At 45.6% G+C, this 21,529-nt stretch overlaps 1 protein-coding gene across 6 annotated transcripts in view; it reads left to right on the top strand.

Annotated features, from left to right (window-relative positions):
- Window positions 1-366: 366 nt before the first annotated feature.
- GPRIN3 (GPRIN family member 3) overlaps window positions 367-21,529 on the top strand; it is a 51,613-nt gene continuing 30,450 nt past the window's right edge. For 2 of the 6 annotated variants that reach the window (XM_056342865.1, XM_056342909.1), the window contains exon 1: window positions 19,436-19,776. The gene's annotated coding sequence lies outside the window, so the exon portion shown is untranslated. Of the gene's footprint in view, window positions 761-6,253; window positions 6,317-17,630; window positions 18,022-18,805; window positions 18,948-18,993; window positions 19,295-19,435; window positions 19,777-21,529 lie in introns of those variants that run through there. The other 4 variants (XM_056342884.1, XM_056342873.1, XM_056342903.1 and 1 more) reach the window with 4 other exon arrangements.

Genomic DNA, 21,529 nt, shown 5'->3' with positions numbered 1-21,529 from the left:
AAGCACTGAGATCTTACCCATGACTTAGGTATAGTTCCACAACAGCTTAGGCTAAGTCTATGATCAGGAGGTTTCACTCCTCTTCCCACCCTTCACTTGACGTGGCAGGGGGTCCCTACACAGTTGTGATAGAGTTTGGAGAGCTGGTACAGCTAAAACAAATAATTTGGGGAGTGCTAGTTTTTGCATGGATTAGCCCTCTGGTCCAGCTCACAGTGGAAGGAAGGGAGTGTTTGTGCTGGTCTGGGGAGAGGCAACAGCATGCAGCTGGCAGGGAGGAGGCAGCCAGGACTGTGGCTACTGCAGACTTCCCTGAAACTACACTCCCACACATCCTTCTGGCAGTCCCCAAGCAAAGACTGTGTCTGTGGCCCCTCTGCTGAAGGCTGAGACCAAATGTCATGGAGCAAATTCTATCATACTTTGTAAATTCTTGTATCCGCCACAACAGGGCAATTGCACCCAAAGTGCTCTTGGGTATGGACCTGGAGCATCCTACCTGCCAGCCAGCCATGCCCAGGAATTGCCTGGGAAAGTGCTAGTTGGCACAGATAAAATACATGGAAGGCACAATGTTCTGGTCTACAGGTCTGTCAGGTTACATCAGTGTGCCTCCTGGACCCCTCAAGAGCTTGAACTTTGCCAGTTCGACATTAGTTCTCCAGGAAAACCACAGTCCAGCTGCATGCCTGGTGTTGTATGACCCTTCTGGGTTGCATGAGGATTAGAAAAACCATATAAAGGGAGAACATCATCTTAGGTAAGTGCCTTTTTTTCCCTGTTGAATTCCCTCTGCACCTTTATTTTGTGTATCTGAAATTGCCATCCTTGCCCCTCTATCACACAGGCAGGGAAAAGTCCTGGAGGAGCCTGGGCTAGGTCTGAGCTCAGTGGCTATGGAAAGCGAGCATATTGCTATCCTCTGTGGAAATGCAATTAAAATGAATCAGTAAACAGCGCATGCAGCATGAGAAAAAAATCCGCACGCTGCTGACTTATACCAAAAAGCAACATGTTGATGACTCTACAAACACCCCACATCACTTTTGTATGAGATACTTGAAAATTACTCATTTGTCTCCATTCACTTCACAATTTTGTTTAACTTTCTAAGAGTCAGTAAGTAAAAGCTGGTACATCAAGGTTATTTGACAGAACTGCCCATGTAAATATTTCCAACTTACTTTCCCACAGACGGATATGACATTTTCTCAAACAAAAAATAATTGACTGTATAAAGGAGGCCTCACTAGGAACATATTGTATTTTCCAGAATTTAAACATTTGGAAACTATATGGATTCCAATGTTTTTGTGAGATTTCTAAAGGTTGGGGTGTTTTCAGAGGTTGGGTTGTGTGGTTAACTGGCTAGCTGAAAAAGGTCACATAGACAAAGTCCAGCTGGCTGGACAAAAATGCACATCGCTCTCAGCTTATCTGAAGTAAAGCAAAAATACACTATCCCTGGCTGTTCTTGTTACACAGTAACAGGAAGATTGCGGTGGGAAAAGAATGTTGCAGGTGGGAACAGATAACTACAGAAGAGAAACTAGGGGCGGGCTTGGTATTTAGGCAACTAACCAATAATGAGCTTAACGTTTGTAATATGTATGAGCTAATTATAACAAGGCATAAAAGGTGACTGTAAGGCACAATAAACGAAGTCTGCTGATCACTCATATTGAGTGACTGTGTCTTCCCTCCTTCGCGACAGGGTTGCTGAGTCTTGTTATTAGGGTCTTGGTTCGGCTCCTTCTGGAATATTACAGAATTCCCAGTGAGTTGTAGAGAAGGGCCTGACTTTGTCCTACCTCTTCCCAGCATGGGATGCATCTTCTTGCATCTTCTTTTCCCTTGAATACTCTTCTCTTACACCAGGCTAGCCTGTGCCAAGCAGTTAAAAAAATTTTTGAAAATTCTAACTTCAACTTTGGCCAGTGTTTCAAAGGGCAGTATATCTAGTCTAATTCTATAAAGACTCATTCATCTCATAGGAGTATCCCAAATGTCAGAGATAACTCAGTGTGTAGTGTTAAAGGTGCCAAATCCTTCACAGTCACTTTGACTGAGTTTAGGTCACCTGTGCCATTTTCTCTGAAAAAAATCAAGTGCAATGTGACTCAAGGCACTGCTTGCACTGTTTAGCCCCAAGACCTGCTCCTGATCTTGCCTTCACCCAGTAGAAAACCAGGCCCAAGTGTTATAAACCAGAAATGACCAGAAGCATGTCCTCAGAACTGATGTCCAGGAGTTAGAATGATTGCAAAACGTAGTGGCTGAGTCAGCCTAGGATGGAGAGCTGTGGCAGGTCCACCCCAGTACCCTGCAACAGGGCAACAATCTTCACACCATACTTAATATGCAGAAGTGCACCCAAGCCTGGAGGGGAAGAAATGGCAGGACCACCCAGAACACACCCGTGGCCTGGGAGAGGCATGACCAAGCAGGGAGAAGGTACCCAGGCTCCCGATTTTGGAGAGCAAGATGCTGTTTGTGCTGACTGTGTGCATCCTGAGGGAGAAGCAACCCAAACTGAGGGAGAAACCAAGTCTTTCTGAGAGAGGCTGGCCTCGCTGAGGAAGCCCAGCTGGGCAGTAATGACTTGATCCAGTTGTACATACTCAAGGGTAAAGGGTATGCATGTCAAGACCCTTGTCATCTAACAGAAGTCCTGATCAACACTGTGGTACCCCTTCACGGGTGTCATACAGCAGCACAGGGAAAGCAGGCAGGCACACAGAGCGCAGATTCCCCTGTGCCATGCCGCTGATACCCGTGGCCCATCGCTGTGGTGTGGAGGGGACTGCCTCCAGAGATGGTATGGTTAACCTGTGCAGTTGTGTAATACAAATGAACACAGGAGGGAATATAGCTTTCATTCCTGTAGCCTCTTCTCATCAGTCTTGGTAAACAGCTTTTTCTCTTCAGCCCACTTTTAAGTAAATGAGACTAAAAAGAATCTGCCTCTTACTGTGCTCAGCTGAACCTGAGCCTCTTCTTAGTAATGTCACTGAGATCAGAGAAGCATTGCAACCATTAAGCTAGAGTGAGAGCACAATGCAAACCAGCTTTGACTACAGTTTTTAATAAAAAGCCTCAAAGTCTTTGATAGACTCTTTAATGTTATCAGGATATGATTTTCCCTTCTATTCCCCACACCTATTTCAAGAGAGCCATTCAGTGCACTGGTGATAACCAATTTATTCTTCTAGTTGTGAGTGATAACCTCTGTTAACAGTATAAATTGCACCCGTTGCCCTTGGCAGAATTCTTAACAATTCTCCTGCTGCCTATTAAAGCAGTTTCATAAATAGACACACCTCATTAATATACACTTTTCAGAAGACTAATTGAATTTTTCCAATATATCCCTCAGCAGCCATTGAATTATTTAGTTAGTGGTGGATATGTGCAAGCTCATGGGCAGTGATGCTGAAGAGTCACCGGTGGCTAAGGGAAAGTACAGGACGTGCTCTGCTAACTTGTTGGTTGAGACACTTCTGAAGGCCACACTCCTGAGAAAGCAGGCTAAATACATAGTTCTTGTCAGCATCGTTGTGCTGTGACAGTGATGCTTGCTTGTGGGTCAAAAGATTTGTCAAAATCATCTGACGAGAATACACTGGGATAAAGAAAGGTAAACCTAGGCTGAGAAAGAAAGGAACAGCAATGGACTCTATTCAAAACCTGGCATGGCATCCTGGAGAGAAGAAGATCTTCTGCAAAAGGCATAGATTGCACTGTGACCTTTGATAGAAATCTTAACGGATGAGTCTTCCTTGGAAGTATTCTGCAATGATGATAAATTCAGTATCTGATTCACACACAGGTAATTGGCATAACTAGAAGTAAATGCAGAGAATCAATTCAGGAGGAGGAAAGGGAACCACAAAAGAGTGAGAAAAACCCCAGCTGTCAAGACAGGGACCAAGTTCAAAGATAAGAAAGATAGTCACTCTTCTTACATCAAAACTAGCATAGACAAATGCGTGTCTAAGTCTGACAGGAATGAAATAAGTTTGTGCCCCAAACTTGTTACCACTAACTGAAAAAAGCCACATGAACAATTGCACAAGGGCTCCTAGCATCACCCAGTGTGAGTCCCAACGAATGTTTGCAAGGAACTCATAAATAGACTTGTGACTTTTCTTGGTACAGGTAAAGCAGGAATTAACTTCTCCTTTATTGTTTTCCACCTCCCCCATCTGCTTGTTCCGCTCCTGCGCTGCAGGTTACTGTGTGCGGAATGAAGTCATCACAAAGAAATGTCTCCTTGAACCCCTGAGGCTTCAGAGATTTTTATTAAAATCATAGTAAAAATGGCTTTAAGCATCACATACTTTGCTCCCTCAGACCTGGTGATGGCAATCCCTGTCAGGAAGGATGGGCCACAGGAAGCTTTCTATCTCTCAATGAGGATTTCCAGGGCTTATTTAGAAAATGCCCTAGCAGCCTGTCATTTATTCTAGGGCAAAGAATTCAGCTCACTCAAAAAAAGATGGGCTGAGTCAGATGAACAGATTCAGAAGTAAGTTTTCTCCATGTGTGACTTGTTCATACTTAGCTTCAGCTTTTTTCCTCTTGACAATATGAATTCTTTGTATGTATATGCATAATAGGCAACAACGTGTACGGGGAGATAATCCTACTGCCATTAGTATCAATAGCAAACTCATTCATCTTAGTGAAAAATAATCCTGTTCAGACTTACTTAAAAAGCAGACTTGCCAATACTGACTGTCTTCAATAATTACTAAAGTTACCGTTTATCTTTGGCTGTGTTAAAGGTAGATGCTGTGCTGAGCTCAAAAGAAGTTACGCAGGGGCAGAGTTTCTCCCAGAGGACGTGCAAGGGATGAGGCTTTATTACTGACTGTACTGCCAAAATGGCTGTACGCCATCTGTTACAGGCCGCTGCCTTTGTTTCCACTAGTATGAGCCACTTAAAGACTAGTCACAACCGAATTTCCTATGCTGAAGAGAGTTCACAGACTGCTTTTCCAACGAGCAGCGTGACCCTTCCCAAAGAGGAGCAGGAATAATGCAAAGTAAACGCATACTCTTACAAAACTGGGGACATCCCAGTGGAAAAAATCTCTGTGGTGAGTCCTGAAACAGGGTATTGGTGACTCTTGGGTCACCATGGTCATGCAAGTCAAAGGGATTAGAACAAACCTGTAATGACTATAGCTGCAAATAACATTTAGCAAACACAAATCAATTTTTCAATTATACTGAAGATATTATGTCAGCAAAGAATTCACTGCCTTGAATGATTCTGTTTTGAATAGTAAGCTGTTCTCTAGCAAATTGAGATGGCCACAAACCTCTCAAAGATCACGATGTTCTGTGGAGAATGTGGTTTGTATGGTAGTTATGTCAAAGTCAAGTGAACAATAGCAGTCTTATCCATCCTTTGCAATCTGGCAGTTAATATACTATAGATTTATGGAGATGACTAGTTTGACTTACATCTCTCAGATAGATCTATAAGGTTACTTCACAGCTGAGTTTTTCTATACGAGTCCCTTAACTACAAGAATGTTTCCCAGAGAGCAATGCAGTAAATCTTTCGGTTGGGAACTGAGTAGGTGATAAGAACGTCAAGTCATATTTATGGGGTTTTTTCTCCTGTAATGAGTGAAAGTGATTTATACTTAGGCAAATAGCTGATATAAAAGACCTCTATAAATTTAAAATGTTTGTTACCCCAGTGGCATAAAAACGTGCTGTTTTGTTGGAAGTAAGAAATGTGCTTCCTCTAAGTATTGCTAAAAGGTAATACCAAAAGAGTTAAAATTTACAGTTGTTTTTGAAAACTCAGGAATCTTTTCTGGCGGGACTTCCCTGTGTCTTCCTGGGATCCAGCCTGGTTCATGTCACTGCCTTGTTCCCCTGCTCTTTACAGCTCTCAATACCCAGCAAGAGGAGGAGCAGTTTCATGACTACTTGAAGTTGCAGACACCTGCTTTATCTCTCAGGACTTTTGCAGCAACCAGGGGGTCACTGTACCTGGCAGTGCCACCCTGTTCACCCAGAGCTTTCAGCTTCACAGAATTATAGAATCAGCAAGGTTGGAAAAGACCATTATGCCCATTATGACAGCTTTACGACTGCTGAGGATTGCTGTGTCTTCCTGGACCATTTAGATCAGTTTTAAGCCTTTCCCTATTGCTGAAGGCAGATTCTTATCCACTCTAAATTGCCTGAGATTCATTGATTTTGGTTTACTGATAATGACGACTTCTTACAGTGTTACCAGTTGGCCTCACTTTGATCAAGATGCAGGATCAGAGCACTCTGGCAGGAAGAGCAGGTACAACATTCTCATTTAAATTCAACATGGTTATATCTGGGGTACCGAGCATTAAAAAAAAATGAGTAGGTCCGGCTCTTTTGAAGCAATCAGTCACACAGCATGAGGAGTTAGGCATGCAAAACCTTAGCCTAGAAGGTTATATAGATAGATATATGCATGTGTGTGTGTGTTTGTGTATATAACCATAGAAAGCATTGGCCATAACAGCTGAGAGCTTTGCAGTTTTTCATCTACAATGCAGAAGCAATAGTGGAAAGAGGATTTTTATTTGCCTTATTTTCTTGCTACCTTGGTATCCTATTCAGTGACCACATCCAGGATCTCATGCCAGCTGAATCTGATGATGAGACGGAAGGCAGGACTAGACCCAGGCCTTTGATTTTGGAGTCATCCCATCAGGATGCCATCAGAGCAGGGAAAAAGCAGCAGCTGATTCATAAGCATTTAGCACAAATAGGGAAAAGACGGGAGGGCAAAAGGTGCTAACACCTGAGGGCTGAGGTCATTCCTAATGGGAGCATGGGGAACTGTGATCCGGTGGAAACTTGTAAAGGTGAGACCTGTCTGTGTGTTTAATAGTGGGGTTAGAGTAACGAGTGGATTTTGTGGCTATTCTAGCAGCAGGAGACTGGGAGGAGTTGGCAACTGGATCGGGGGAAAGCCACTGGGCTTTTTTCTTTTTTTTTTGCCAGCTGGGAAACTGTTCTGTGCTATTTGACACGAGAACATGGTGTCAATATGTACCCCTTAATACTCAGCAGCTGCTTCTTCAGAGCACAGCCAAATGGATTTTGCCATGCTTGTTTGGCTGTCTGGGCAAATGTGTGATTTCCCTTTGCAAAGCCCCAGGGCATAAGGCTGCCACCAGGGCTGCTGTTAAGGGAATCTGGAAAAGATTTTCTCAATATTAAACCCAAACCATGCCACTCTTGTAGTACTTTGCTTTTAATATTTCTATTTCCTGGGAGACAGTGGAAATCAGTGCCTTAGGACCATGTTCAGAGAAAGCTGGGTAAAGAAGCATCACAGGTAGGGAGATTGATCAGCCTTTCACAACAAGAATGAGGAAAATCAAGCCGCTGTGATGGGACAGAGATGTCCTAGGCCTGAGCTGGCTGGCTTCTTTCACATGTGCCTGGTGTGCAGCAATGTCAAAGTCCAAGAGAATCTGTCAGAACCTCTTAGCCATTAAAAAAGGAGCCAATTTGTATATCAAGCAGGTTTCAGGTAGTTCCTATTCCCAAATATCAATCCTGCATATTGTAAAAAATGGACTGGCAATATGGCTACCACTGATTTTTTTCTGCCTCTTGCTGTTCCACACAATGCTAGCTCTGAAAAAAGCAAATCTAGACTGAGTCCTTTCTGTCAGCTCTGGTGATCACAGTACTCAGATATGTCAGATTCCACTGCAAGCTTGGCAACAAAGAAAAAAAACCTCTGAAACCCCAGCAGCCCTGTTTGACAAAGAGCTATCTCCTTTGCTCCCAATTCTGTCATTCTTGCGCACCTGCCCTGTGCTTATGGATTTCTTTTTGCAGCTGTCCTGTAAAGAGAACCAAGGCCCTGAGGGGTTGACTTGGGTCATGAAGGAGGTCTGTGGTCCTCAAATGGATATAAAATAATGTCAGAATCCAGTGTCCCAACCACTGAACCATTTCTGTCTTTCTCGTATTTGTAAAAAAAAATAAATAAATAAAATTCTTTCCCAAAGCACTTGAGCTAGCCTTAGTCATTTGTTAGCCTAGTAAAAGTTCATACCCAAATGCACAATAAAACATTCAGAGTTGTCCAGCTCCAAAACACTCACATTTATATTGGGAATGTTCTGGTGACTACTTTGTAGACTGTAGTAAGGCATACGAGTGCATCTTCAACAAAGTTGTTCTAAAATATTCAGCCTCTCAGCTAGCCATCTAGGTGATTTGTTTCCATTTTACAGTTTGGGGGTTTTGAGGGGCTTTTTGGGGGTGGTTTTGGTTTGGTTTTGCTCTTCATGTGCTGGTGGTTTGGTGTGGTTGATGTTAGCAAGTGCTATTTAATGCCTTTGGCTACACATGCAACATTGATCTTAACACTCTTCAGCTACACATCACTAAATATTCAGCTAAGAAAAAGGGCAAATTACAATAGTAAGGGAGTAAATGAAAGGCAGATCCAGGCTTGTGTATTCTAGATCCTATGCCTTCTAAAATATTATCCCTTTCTGGAATATGGGGGGTTTTCACCACTATCAGTACCTAAGCAGAACTGCGAGAATTATTCTTGATTAATCTGTACAATGCTTCCTGAGGTCAATAAAACAAAATGCACACATGGTGGGGTTTTTTTTCAGGTACATCATAAGCATTAATATTTATTGCTTTACTGTTACATCATAGGCAAAAAAACTGAAGTCATTTGGTCAGATATAATGCCTGACTTTATGTCATGGAGGCAACAGTGAAATGCTTTCTCTTCCTGCGCTATTACCCCAGAATATGCCTGAAATACTCGACTGACCTTCAGCAAGAAATTTGTCTTACCTCTGCTATGTTAGGGAAAGAGATTTTATGATTCTTACAACAGCTTTATCAGGTAAGCTACACTTTAAAATGCATTTGCATTCATGCCCAGGTGAGAAGATTAGCATCTTTTGAGAAATCAATACTGCTTCAAAAGAAGAGGTTATAATGTCTTCCCTAGTAGAAGATGCCTTATACTCTACCAGTTCTAAAGGAAAAGGACACAGGAGGTGACTGGACTCAGACAGGTAGATGACAGGTTGGAACAGAATTGGAAGATAAGACTTAAGGTTGGTCTATGGAAGTGAGATGTTTTGTAATTTAGCCCTGATGTGGGATAAAAGGTGGATGCTACTCCGAGCATCTCATTTTGACTTATCTTGAATGTTTTGACATCCTGAATGCTGGAGAGAAGTGGCTTGCTTTCTTTTTATTCTGTCATTCCTTCAGTGTTGCACAGCAGTATTTAAACTGAACTTTCATGAAAAGGAAAAATTCCACAGCACATATCAAACATCACAGCTAGTGTTTCACCTAGTATACGTGTAGTCCCAGTACTAGGAATTGTAGGAAGGCACACTGCTGGACTACAGCTTAGCTTTGCAAATGGGCCCAAATGCACATTGATTCATTCATTCATTCACTCCTTCTTTCCGCTACTTATCCAATTCATACTTAGAATAACAAAGACTGCAAGTCCCAGAGTGACACTGCGTGTGAGGGCTCCTTAGCTCTGCGTGATGATATGAAGTCTGGTATATGTGGTCAAAGCCAAGGATGTGTGGTTGTGACTGTTGGTAATGCATACCTGCTGAGCCTATTTTCTTGAACGTGAATTCTGAAGGAATAGACAGAAATTAATAAATACCAAGTCAGTGGGGTTTTTTTACATTAATGGCTTTCTAGAGCTGAGCTAAACTCACAGACCATCAGTTTCTGAGTTCAGAATGTCGCTAATTAATCAAACCTTCTGTCATAAAGCAATGTGACATTAAATTCCCATTAGATGTGGATGCAGAAATTACTTTTTTTTCCACGCTGAACACCATTCAAGTATGTTATCAGTAGGCAAGATAATATAAAATGATTAGAATTACTTTCAGCTATTTCTCCCTCCCCCTTTTCCCTAGTTAACAGGAGTCTGAAGATTTTTTAGCTCAAAGACAAGATCAAGCTCTTCTGAAATTACTTTAAGGAATGTTGGCTTTAAATGGGAAGTAAAACATTTTTTCATTTGCCACCTGTGACTTATTCTTTTATTTTTGCCTTGTCCACTGAAATCAGTAAGAAATCACCTAGAAACTTCAGTGTCAGTTGTGCTAAACTCAAAGATAATTTTTGGTACCCATACATTTCCTTAGGAATGACAGGAAAATGTCTTTTTCCTCGACAGCTGTGAGACAGGTATCTTCCAAATCTACCCACAAATCACTGAACCTTGACTAGCTCATGTTCTGGAGGGAAAAAACACCTTTAAAGAATATGCAGGCAAAGCAACCATGTTGCTACCCCTAATGCAATTCACCAACAGTCAAAATGGACATTTTTTTTTTTTCAGAATTTGCATGGGAAACAGTGATGGTCTATACTGCAGAAAGCCCATCTCAAAATCCTTTCCATAGGTTCACAGGTCATAAAAATGCTGAAATCATATAGAATGGACCCTGTACATATCCCAGATGAATCAGTTCAGTCCTGGCTTGAGTAACTCACATCCTTGCTGTTAGTGACAGTTTGGATGGTCCCTGTAGCAAGGAAAGATTTTACAAGGGGTATTAACCAAGGAAAAGTGGACAATAAGCCTAGCAGAAAGCGTTACAAGGACAAAGAGGGAGGGAGAAACTCCAGGCAAACTTTGTCCGTTTGAGTGAAATGAAGCCAGTGCGAGCAACGTGGTGCAGCCGGTTTGGGGAAGCCCACGGGGAAGGCGCAGCACGGCCATTCGGGCAGCCCTCCGGCCGGGGCTAACTGGGTCTGTAGGGGAGGGTGTCCAGCGTCAATGGACTGAGCTGTTTACAGCACGCGTGGAAGCTTAAACAGAAAATAATCCTGAGAAACAGAAGACAGGGCCTGACCTACTTTAAATTGAGGAACTGTAAAATCAGGTAATTTGATCAAGCCGAAATAGTTACTTCTGTGGTGAGAAAAGGAGGAAAAAGGGCAAAACGAGATCAAGCTCAGCTTCTAGAAACAGCTACACTGGGGCACAACTGAGCCACCACTAAGCTTTTTTAGCCAAATATATTGTTTCTATTTATTCAGATAAATAGTGCACTTAATTACCTGTTTCTGAAATAGATGCGTGAAATGGCAAAAAATCTGGAAAGTTCTGACTTATTTTAGATGAAACAACATAATAGATGGATGACTGATAGATAGATGATGATGATAGACACAACAACACAAAGAATGGCCAAGAGAAAGTAAATCAGAAATTTTTTATATAGAATTCAGGAATAATGGGTGCACAGGCAAATTTAAAGATGATAGCCAGGAATGCTGCTTCACAATGCACAGTTGCATCACAGACAGTTGAGACCATATGTCAGTAAGATTCTGGTGAAAATTATTGAATATATGCAGGAAACACAAACACCTGATTTTTTGTTTTATCAGCTGCCTGAAATGAATGTAAATGAATGTTTCTGTTCCAACGAGGTACTGGTGTGTTTAGAGATCATATTGACATGTGATTTCATTCCAGGTTTGGAGTTTTTTCTTTTTGAGCATCTGGTTCTAGGCTGACCTATGTTATATGTAGTTATTCTCAGATTTATGGCATTCTTTATATTTAAACAAGAGCCTCTGGTCCTCTTCAGTTCTTTTCTCTTCATGTCCAGTCTCTGCTGTTCGTGGTACTTATTCTTGATGCTTACACCTATCCATTATTTATCTACTCACCTTGCAGCACCTATTACACCTGCTTTTCATCTCACCTTTTGTATGAATCAGCATAACAATCCATGTTGTAGGGAAGGCAACTGTGAGCCATAAACAGCCATGGTGGTGGCCCTGGGAATGATTCTTCTGGTAGCGTGGGAAGTTCCCATCTTGTGCGACAAAATGTGGAAGTACGAAAGTAGCTGCAGTAGCTTTGCCAAAGGACGTTCCCCTCTGGAATAACACTTTACACAGCCAAGGAAGTAGACAGAACTAGACTTTCAATTAGAACAAACAGTTTCTTAAACTCAGCACAAATGTACAAGCTACAGAGCGGTCCCACATCGCAGAAGTGGATTGGGAGAGTACTTCATTTACATTTACCTTCAGCAGTCAAAACCACTCCTTAAAAGAATCCCTGGCTGATTTTCTTTTTTCCTGAAATTCTGAAAATGTCAAAGGCTTTTGATATATACAGTCAATATAATTTAAGTAGAGACAGGGCTCCGAAGCCAGAGACCCCGTGTATCTAATACTGCGCTAGTTTCTTGTTCACAGTAGGCAGTGGTTGTCTGAGCAGATATTTTTTCCAGTCGTATTATTTGACATCTTTACAGTTGAATATGCACCAGAATACCATGTGGTGAGTACGTAATAAATCACCTCATTATGTCTATAATCATTATGATTATGTGTTGTTCCAGATTTCAGTATTGTTGACATAAAAGGAGGTAAACAGTATAAATTACTGACTCATCAAATGGTTTGTTTTAATTTGTTGAGAAGGGAGAAGGTTATTTTTTTGTGTGGCCTGTTTCACATGTAGAATCACAGTAATGAATATACAGAGTATGTGTTAAATAGGAATAGCAGAATGTGAAATTAATCATGCTTAAATGTACTACATAGACACTAAGGGTGAAAACATAAGTGTGACAATACATTGACCAAAGGTTCCCATCATACCAAAGGAATCAGAGAGTCACAGACTAATAGAGGTTGGAAGGGACCTCTGGAGGTTATCTGGTCCAACCCCCCTGCTTAAGCAAGGCCACCTAGATCAGGCTGCTTGGGACCATGCCCACATAGCTTCTGAATGTTTCCAAGGACAGAGACTCTGCAGATTCCCTGGGCAGCTGTGCCAGTTCTTGGTCACCCTCCCAGCAAAGCTGCCTTTCAGATGTTCGGCCCCATCATGTACTAGTGCCTGGGGTTATTCCTCCCCAGGCACAGGGCTTTGCACTTCCCCTTGCTGAAATGGTTCCTGTCAGTCCACTTCTCCAGCCTGTCAGGGTCCCTCTGGATGGCAGCACAACCCTCTGGCGTATCAGCCACTTCTACCAGACCTATGTCATCAGCAAAGTTGCTGAGGGTATACTCTCCTCCATCATCTAGGTCATGAATGAGGATGTTTAATAGTATTAACCCAGTCTTCACCCCCGGGTTATACCATTAGTGACTGGCCTACAACTAGACTGGCCACTGGTCACCACCCTATGGACATGGCCATTCAGCCGCTATTCAACCAACCTCACAGTCTGTTCATCCAGCCCACACTTCATCACCTTCTCTATGAAGATCTTAGGGGAGCCAGTGTTGAAAGACTTCCTGAAGTCTAGGTAGACAATAATCACTGCTCTCTCCTCATCTACCAAGGCAGTCATTTCACTATAGAAGTTTATCAAGTTGGTCAAGCACGACTTCCCTTTGTTGAAGCCATATGGGCTATTCCTGATGACTTTGATCCTTCATGTGCCTGGAAACTGTTTCCAGGATTAGCTGCTCCATCATCTTCCAAGGACTCAGGTGAGGCTGACTGGCCTGGGTCCTTCTTCCTGCCCTTCTTGAAGGTAGGAGTGGTATTTGTTTTCCTCTAGTCTTCAGGTACTTCTCCCCGTCACCATGATCATTTGAAGAGAATTGAGAGTGACCTTGCAGTGACATCAGCCAGCTGCCCTAGCAGTTGTGGGTGCCTCCTGTCAGGGCCCATGGACTTGTGTATGTCCACTCTGCTTAAGCATTATCTAACCTGATCTTCATCCACCGACACTGTCTTCCTTGGTCCAGACTTCCTCTGGTCTCTGGGACCTGGGATTTCTGAAGGACAGTCTTGTTAGTAAAGACTGAGGTGAAGAAGGCATCCTTACAGCCTTTTCCATGTCCTGTGTAACCAGGTCCCCCATCTCGTTCAGCAATGGACCCACATTTTCCCTAGTTGTCTTTTTGTTACCTATGTGCCCGTAGAAGCCTTTCTTGTTGTTTTTGACATTCCTAGCCAGATTCAATTCCAGCTGAGCTTTAGCTGTCTTAACTTCCCCCCTGGATGTTCTGACAGTGTATCTGTATTCCTGTCAGGTTACCCGTCCTTGCTTCCTTCCTCTGTATGCTTCCTTTCTGTGTCTGAACTTGGCAAGAAGCTCCTTGTTCATCCATGCACACCTCCTGGCGTTCTGCCTGACTTCCTCCTCATTGGGATGGACTGCTCTTGAGCTTGGAGGAGGTGATGCTTGAATATTAACCAGCTTTCGTGGGCCCCTCCTCCCTCCATGGCTTTACCCCGTGGGATTCTACTACCAGATCTTTGACAGTGTCAAACTCTGCTCTCCTGAAGTCCAGTGTTGTGACCTTGCTTTATACCATTCTCCCTCTCTTCAGGACCCCAGACTACACCATCTCTTTGCCACTGCAGCCAAGGCTGCCTTTGACCTTCACAGTCCCAGTGAGCTCCTCTTTGTTGGTGGGTATGAGGTCCAGCAAGAACCATTCATCGGCTCCTCTGTCACTTGAGTAAAGAAGTTGATGCACTGCAAGAATGCCCAGAATTGCCCATGCCCTGCTGTGCTGTCCCTCCTGTACATATTGGGGTGGTTGAAGTTCCCCATGAGGACCGCCACAGCACAGTCAGAAGCAAATACTGTCAAGAGGTGCCTGGTGAGGGCCAAAGATGTTTTCACAGCACTGTAGAAAGTCACACCCTTACATATTTTCAACTGAAATTTGACATAGCTGCCTGAGGTACAGCAACTAGTGTCTGGATTCATGGCAGTTTTGAGCTACCATGAAATGGAAAACCACCCCAAATACTGAGTTCACTCATAATAGCATACTATTTGTTCCATGCGGGTTTCTTTATATCCCTTTTTATTTTTATAAAGACCATAAAGTTTAAGCGAAACATTCTTAAAGGAAATATAACAACAGAACCTGTTCTTTCTGGCCATAAACTGTGTTATCAGCGCCAGTTCCAGCCTGTGTTATCAGCCCAATGTTCCAGGAGTGTTATTACCGTGGCTGAACAGCACATCCATTTGTGAGATGCCCAGTACAGCCCATTAGGTACGTGAGAGGTAAAGGGAGAGGGAGATGCTGTTAACATGTGGAACGAATATTTGCTCTGCTCTTCTGGTTATACAGAAAGTGCATGATCACAAAACACACGCACCACGTCACCTCATGTGTTGTTTTCTTCCCTGACACGTTTGTCTCTAATGGTGCAGCTGCTCACCGCAGCTATCACGCCAGAGGACTCGTACCTTTTCTGGCTCAGCTCCCAGTCCCAAATGAACTTGTTCATCCAGTCATTCACTTGTTTTTCATGTTAATGGGAAGCAAAGGTGTAAGTGCCTTCACAAAAATACAAATGCTAAATGATTGTATTCACAAGTTTGCTCTTCATTGCTGTTTTCAGTTCCATCTTCAACTGGAGTTTTGCTAGGGAAATGTTTTGCTTTTATTTACTTTTTGAAGTACCCTTAACTACTTTGCCTAAAGAAGACATGAAAGATACTGCATTAAAAAAAAAAAAAAAAGCTTCTATAGAATTTAAAGTTGGTACCAACGTCATCAAAACTGAAAATATATTGAGAAATATGGTAGAAGCAGTGCAGTAAACAACAGGCCTCATCCACACCAATGTAAATTTGTGTATCACTACTGAAGTAAGCAAAACTACACCAATTTAGGCCAATTACACACCTTCTCAACATGTTATACCACTACTTATTTTAAAAAGTCATTGCCTCTTTTTTCAACTACAGTAAGTAACTTACTTTCTTTGAGCCAGATGGTGATATAGTTTGAAGATGAGATTTTTAAACATTCTACAAGAGCCTTCAAAGGCACTGCAGAAGTGTGGTTGTCATTTGTGACAGTTAATTGTATTCTGGCAGCTCCTAGAAAATCCAGGCTCCTGTTGCCATGAGCTCTGGACTAATACATATCAAAAGATAATCCCTCCACAGTTAAATTTATGCTTTCACTCTGGTCAATACTAGCAAGTTTAAAAGGTTTAATTCTTTATTATTCTTGACATTATTGAGACCTATGCACACACTTAATTTTAAGCCTGTTCCACTGACTTTAGTAAGTGCTAAGCACAATGCTTAAAGCTAAGCAACCATCTGTGTGCTGCCCTCAGTATGAGTGCCTTTCTGCATTAAGACCTACAAAAAGTTAATGTGAAACAAATGTATATAGCTGGAGATTGAAACAGACAAAAGGACGGGGGAAAATAGTAGTAAAGTGGCCATGACTCAGGTGATCAAGTGAATGAGTTAAAAACTCAAATAAACCAGAATAATCTAAATACGGGGTTTGCATTGATAGGGTGACACATTGGTGTGTTGAGTTATGATGACTTCTTTAGACTATCCTAACAGCAGGTAGTGATGTTCAGAGCTCATAACAGGGTTTGGAAAATGGTTTAGAGGTCTTTAGTACCAATATTGCGTGAGGTATCAAATGAAGCCATTCTATGGTAGGCTGTGGTTCAGGGAAAAGGACATAGGAGAAAAAACAGGTACATGAGAAGAGTTCATAAATAAAGTGACCATGCCCAGAGTGCATGTGTACACTTCATCACCTTAACCAATTTCTGTAATGATCTGAGTCTCTTTGATGCCTCTTCTTAGCCTCTTCTCCTAGGTCATCATTGCATTTGGAAACAAAGGCATCCATGGCCTACCGGGCATGGGGAAAAGATTATTAGTTGAGCTGTATTTCAGTCACATTACTTCTTTGTTCCTGTTGGATTTCCTTGTCCACCAGACAAGTAGCTCGAGTGCTCAGCTATGGCTGCTGAGAGCAGCATGCAGGTTCTCAGTAATTCTGTACAGACAGAAGGAAATGTTTATCTGAACTTGGCAGGAAAATATTTGGGCACCAGTTGTGAAGTGCATGGGCATGGAGGGGCTTGGAGCAAACAAAGCTCCCAACCCCTCTCTTTTTTGCTTCAGAATTACAGTTGCTCCCTTCCTGCAGATGCTGGGCCTGAGTCCTCCGCATGCTCTGAAGGTGCTTCACAACCCTGAAATAGGAAGGGCACAATAGCCCATAGAAAAGCTTCCCAGTCTTTCCAGCTGAATGTATATGACTCTTAATTGCTGTGACTTTCAAGGCTTGACAGCCTTGTCATACCTTACATACCTTTGAAAATCCTACCATATTTCCATTTCAATTAATCTCAAAGTTGTTTTCCAAAGAAGAGGAAAGTAATAGCTATGGATACTAAAAGAGTTGAAATCCCTTGCTTTGCAAATGATTTCAGAGCCAAATAAGGGCTGCCTAGAGACAAGCCTGATTCTTACCTTTCTGCGGCAGGTTATTTCTTCCTGCGCAGGGATGATGGCTGTCGAAGGGAATAGTGTTAATATTTCTCAGTAACTTGGACAGGAGGAGAAAGACACAGAAAGGAAAAGATGGCAGTGGGGTGTTAAAGCTACATTAAAGGAATCAAGAAGCTTGGCTAGCTTGCAGAATTAACTGGTTAACAAGACTGCAATTCTAGTATCTCAGGCTAAGGGGGGTATTATTATCAGAAAGGGTGTCTTTCAAGAATCCAGATAAGGAACTCTATGTTTAGAAAAGTTTAGGAAAACTACACTAATTGCGGCTGTCCCTCACTGAGCAGTCCCTGAAGTCCCGTGAAGTCCTTGCAGTGGCAAGATCTGCAAGTGCCTATGGCTACCTCATCGTAAAAGTACAATAGCTGACAAAAGGAAATTGCATCATCCAGCCTTTCTTCTTCTTTATCGAAAAAGGGGAAGTTTCAGTGTAGTAATGTTAATGGAAGCAGGATTAATTCTAGGAAGTTTGGCAATGTTTCTTTAAAAGTAGGTCATTTAGCAGAATAATGAAGAGGAGTTGAATACTGACTTTGCCAACCTGTATTCCTGATTCAGACACGAGCAGGATGAGGGCCAGGCTATACAGCCCTCCAGAGCACCAACAATGCAGCAAGATCGTGGAAGAGAATGAAGTAAAGAAGAGCTGCCGGGAACCCCTGCCTGCACTAGTGCTGTAAATGTTTTCCTTTTCCTGGTAAGGTTTGACGCTCTCTCCACACTCCCCACCCTCCAGTGAGGTTCCCATCTGCTTGAGATGTTCAGGCTCTTAAGATTACTGCCATTTTGGTTCTGGTACATGTAAAAAAGTATTTATTGTTGGTGAATATTGAAAACATCTCTTACATTTTCCATGGTTAAGTAACTGTCTGAAAGCCACATTCAGGAATTGCTGTTACATAAATATGTGCTGATCTTAGTGGCCAGTGTTGGGGAAGAAATTACAGATGACACAGTAGGAAATGTAAGACATTTTTCATGATCGCTTAACCCATGAGTCAAAGATATTTAGGATCAATAACTAAGCCTGAAGGTGTTTTGCAGAGCAGTGAAAAAATATGGGTACACTCATATGGATCAAGGGAATAGGATTCACTGATATTTACGATGATTAGTGATTAAATAAAAATATATTTTCTTAGGTCCTTTAGTCAACTGTTCTTTTTCCCCCTCAATCTTTTTCATATTCCAGCAGAGTTCTCACAGCTTGTCCTATAGTTTTGGAAATCCTGATGCTATTTATCCCTAAAGGAAGGTAGAAGAGTTAAAATCTTCCCGGTTGAAAACCTGTACTTGACTTGAATCTCTGGGCACTGCAGAACCATTTTCTGCGATTGCAGCAGAGAGAGAGAAAATTCCACACGGGTGGGAATAAACTGAAATTAGTTCAAAGGCTTCCAGACAACCGAGTCCTAACCCACAATGTCTTTTGCTGCTAATATTTGTGCTTGGATCCATTTTTTTTTATTTTTTTTTTGCAGGCAAACAGGGCAGCGCTTCGTACAGAAAGTCAGGTTTGCCTATCAAACACAATCACCCAAACCGACAGCGTGACAAGAGCCGATCGGCATTCGCATACACCGCAATTCCCCATGGAAATCTGTCCAACCCCGCAAGCGGCCGGTGGGTGCGGTGCCTGTCCGGGTGCAGGCGCTCCGCCTCGGCTGGCCAGGGTGGATGGAGCCGGCGGGTTCGGGGGGTGCGGGTCCAGCCCTTCCGCCGCGGAGCAGCTGAGCCTGTAGGCTTGGCTGGGGAGCTGGGAAGCGCCGGCTGGCGGCGGAGGCGATGCGGCGCCAGCCCCGTTGCACCGTCGGGGCTCTGGGGGTGCCGAGCGCTGCCGGGGGGCTGCCGAGGGGCCCGCGGGCCCCCAGCGCCTGACGGAGGGCAGGAGACCCCAGCGCCCGGGCTACAAAAGCCGGGCGAGGCCCTGGCGGGGCTGGTGGCAGCCGGCGGTGCCTCCCGGGAAGCAGGTACGTGCCCCGCGGCCGCCGCACCTGGGAGGGCCTGAGGCGGGGTGCGGGGGCTGAGCGGGGTGCGGGGGGGCGAGGTGCGCCCCCGGGGGCTGCCCCGCGCTCCCTGAGGCCGCGGGGGGGGAGCCCGGCCCCGGCCCGGCGCCGCAGCCGCCTCCCCAAGCCGCCGCCAGCCGCAGCGGCGGGAGGCTGGGAGGCGCCCGCTCCCACGGCTCCCCGGGCGGCGGCGGGGGCTGGCCGGGGCCGGGCTGCCCCAGCCCCCCGCGGCCCCTCCGCAGTCGGCACGAATCGCGTCCCTCCTGCCCCCGCGGCGGGGCGGTCCGCCACCGCGGAGCCCTCCTCCCTCCGCTCGCCCGCCCTCCTCCCGCGCTGCACGGCCCGAGGAAGGGCTTGTTTTCCTGCCCGGATGATGAATTTCTCCGCAAGGTCATCCCTGCCCGCGGCGGCGGCGTGCCCGCGGCTCCCCGGGCTCCGCCGCGGAGGTAAGGGGCGCGGGGGGGGGGCGAGCACCTCCGCACATGCTCCCCCGGCAAGTTTTTTCGGCGCCGGCGAGAAGCGGTGTCGGTGCGGGGACAGGTGCCGGCGGGGTGGCGGGGCGGGGGCTGCCTCGCTGTGCCGGCCTGGCCCGGCGCGGGGGTGCCGGGCGAGCCGAGCCGTGCCCGGTAGCGCGGCCCGGGGGGCGGTGACCCCCCCGCGGCGGGCGGGGGCTGCGGCCGCCCCGCCGAGCGGAGACCCCGGGGGCGGGGGGCGGCCGGGCCGGGCCAGGTCCGAGGGGCCTCGCTGACCCGCTGCTGATTTTTCCCGGCGCTTGGAAGTGGTTTCGGCTCCTGCGTGTCCGGGAGCGCGGAAAACTTAAAAAATGAAAACCAGGTGCCCCACCGCGCCGGGCCGGGGGACTGCGGCGGGCCGGGCCGGGGGGATGCGCGGCGCGGTCGCCGCGGCAGCGGCGCGGTCGCCACGGCAACGTGTCGGCGGCCGCGGTGTCGCAGCGCGGAAGGTGTCCCGGAGGCCGCCGCCGCCGCGGGGGGCTGCCCCGGCCCCCCGCTTTGTGCCGCCCCGGCTGGGGTTCGCGGCCAAGGGGCGTCCCCCGGGGTCCGCCCGCTCCCGCCGCCTCGGCGGGGTGAAGCCGCACGGCGAGAGGCGTGCGGGTGTAGCGATGTGCCGCCGCAGGGCTCTCCCCGGGGCTGCCGGAGCCCGGCCTGGGGGCGCCGCGCCGGGATGTGGCGGCTCGGCCGGCCGTGACCGCCCGTGTGGGAGCTGCGCTGCCGGCTGCAGCCGCCGGGGCTGGGGTCCCGGGCGGGCCCTCTCCTCCTGCCGGGGTGGTGGCGGCGCTGCGGGTGGTCTTGCCCGCTCCCGGCCTGTGGCTTGTATTGTCCGCCCTCAGCCCGCTTCTTGTGCCCCACGCAAGCCTTGGCTGTGTTAATACTTTTCCCCTTTATCCTTCTCTTTTTCTCGGGAGAAGGTAACGATGCTGCTGGCCAGTTTGTTAGAGTCACAAAGAATTACCATGATCCCATAGTCTCTTCTGTAATGTAAAGCACAGGCTATTCTGTTCCGCAGGGAGCCCCAGGGCCAGCCCACCGGCCTCTTCAGTCTTGATTTAATGACTTCCACCAACGGGGGATTGACTACATTCCTGGATAATTGGCTCTGATTGTTAATCTCATTGTTAAACGTTGTTGGCATCTTTTTTCCCCACTTTGAACTCTTCTGACTTCATCTTCTAGCAACTGGATCTTGTAATGTCTTTTGTCTGTCAGATTAAATAGCTATCTAGTCTCAGATCATCTCTCCGTGCTCAAGTATTTAAGGGTAGTAATTAAATAGCCACTTAAGGTTGTCTCTGATGAGATAAATAGACCGTGTTCCTTGGGTCTCTCCCTAGAATGCAGATGCTCCCCAGGAGAAGGGGCTTGGCTGCTCTTCTCCAAGCCCCCCGCCGCTGGCCTTGCTGGCCACCAGCACTGCACAGTAGATTCCAGGAAGACTCTCATTAACGTCACGTGTGGAGATAATAACCTCGTGCTCAGTATTCCCCTGTCTATTCACCCAACGGTACAAACTCCTCTTTCCCACGACTACACGGTGGGAACTTCTCTCCCGTTAGCTGCATGCAGTGATCCCTGCAGTTCTTGGCGAGCCAGGGTTTCCTCAGAAGCCAGTTGCCTGTCCTGTAGGGGGCATTTAAATTAAATCTTCCTATACGCACGGCTTTGGATCTGCCTATATTATATG

Source organism: Falco biarmicus, chromosome 1, assembly GCF_023638135.1.
Source record: "Falco biarmicus isolate bFalBia1 chromosome 1, bFalBia1.pri, whole genome shotgun sequence".
Taxonomy (NCBI): Eukaryota; Metazoa; Chordata; class Aves; order Falconiformes; family Falconidae; genus Falco; species Falco biarmicus.
Note: the sequence above shows the minus strand (reverse complement) of the source record. Positions and strands in the feature narration are given on the sequence as shown.